General features: G+C 45.9%; 1 pseudogene; it reads right to left on the reverse strand.

The window, feature by feature from the left end:
- Nucleotides 1-855: 855 nt before the first annotated feature.
- Nucleotides 856-1,243, reverse strand: LOC147428121 (non-specific lipid-transfer protein 1-like; annotated as a pseudogene).
- Between the last annotated feature and the right edge of the window lie 547 nt (nt 1,244-1,790).

The raw sequence follows: 1,790 nt of genomic DNA on the forward strand, positions 1-1,790 counted from the left end.
AGCAATTCGGCTTAGCTCCCATTTCCTTCGATGCAAGATAGGGCGTTGGGGCAATGGAGAAGAGTCAAATCGATTGTGCACATTATGCTCACTGCAAGTTCGAGAGTCTGAGTACCACACACTACTAGAGTGCTCAGCTTTTGATCACATCCGAACTTGCTTCTCTCACATTTTCAACCATAACTTAGACCTACACACTTTCCTCTCCCAGCCAAAGTGTGGGCTCTCCATTGCGACTCTCATCACTACAATTTTGGAGCATCGAGAGTCACTCATCAGCCATACACATACTACATCACATGTAACTTTGGTCCCATAGGTCATATTTGACCTCCGAGGACGATAATAAAATCTATCTATCTATCTCTCTCGAAAAAAAAACTATTGAAAATAGTCCACGTCGGGGCGGACTGCTTTTAGTAGTTTTTTTTTTCTCTCTCTCTCCCTCTCTCTCACTTTTGTCTAGACTATGCAGGTGACTCGGTGAGTTGAGAAGTCTCTCTCTCTCTCTCTCTCTCTCTCTCTCTCTCTCTCTCTCTCTCTCTCTCTCTCTCTCTCTCTCTCTCTCTCTCTCTCTCTCTCTCCTCTTGAACTTGTAATAAGTGGGCGGATTTTATTCACCAAAAAGCAAGTACATCAGTGTAAGAGTAGGGGCAAAACTACAACCGCAGAGGGGAGAAAAGCTAGTTGCTGACATCTGCTGCAACTTGGTTGGTAGGGGGTCAATTTCACGATAGTTGGGGGGCTAATGTACTCATCATGGAAGGCGAGGATCGGCATAAGTAGGCGTTATAATATAATGCTGGGCCACCTGGCCATTATAGGATGGCATCGGTAGTCGCAAGGGCCATTCATTCAAGGAATCGTGGCACAGTTGGTGGAGGTGTTGATCGCATAGCCGAGATTGATACCGCGTAAGCCAGAAATGGTGGACACACTAGAGCTCTTGAGCGCAGAGCCCAAAGATGCGGACAACTGCTTGATGGAGCCGTAGGCGGTGACGCGGTTCACCCTCACCCCCTTGGTGAGGGAGTACAATGACTTCACCCCGCTGCAGCACGTCAATGCCAATGAAGGTGCTGACGTGGTTCTTGTAAGGTAGCTTGCACACGGAAATAGCTTGCTTCCCACTGTCCCGCACGAGATTGCCTGCCTCCCCCTTCTCGGCAAGACTGCCTGCCACCACCATCACCACCACTAGTGCCGCCACCACCCTAGAGCTGTTTCTTCTGCTGCCTTCCATGATAGCTCTCTAGTCTTACTTCTCCCTCGCGGACACACACGCACTATCTGGCTCACAACACTGCCAATATCACTCTCTGTGTGACTTACTTTGCTTTCCTCTCTCTTCACCTCTCCCTCTCTCTCTCTCTCTACCAAAAACTTTAAAAAAAGCTGTTGAAACTAGTCCTTTTTGCAAGGCTCTGCAGTTAGACAGAGAAAGTTCGCGGGTAGTGACAAACGCATAAGATAATTGGATAATTCTTTTTGTTGAAATATAGAATTGTCTTCATTAGACCATGTTTGAGAAAGAATTGTTTGGGTGATGTTTGAAGGACTGCATGAAAGAACATGTGCCCGGAATTAATAAAGGAATCCTGTTTGTATCTGTAAAACAATGTGGTAGCAACTAAAAACAAGAGGAATAGGTAAGTGAGATGTGGAAAGTGGGAGACTAGTATCCTAATGGAAGTATGTCTATGCACAGGTGAACCCGATTTGTGGAATACTTTTCACAAGCCTACTTGTTAGTTAAGAATAAGTCTAATATCATGTTCAGGACTTATGAA

Source organism: Adiantum capillus-veneris, chromosome 23 (genome assembly GCF_014529385.1).
Source record: "Adiantum capillus-veneris isolate H3 chromosome 23, ASM1452938v2, whole genome shotgun sequence".
NCBI classification, from domain to species: domain Eukaryota; kingdom Viridiplantae; phylum Streptophyta; class Polypodiopsida; order Polypodiales; family Pteridaceae; genus Adiantum; species Adiantum capillus-veneris.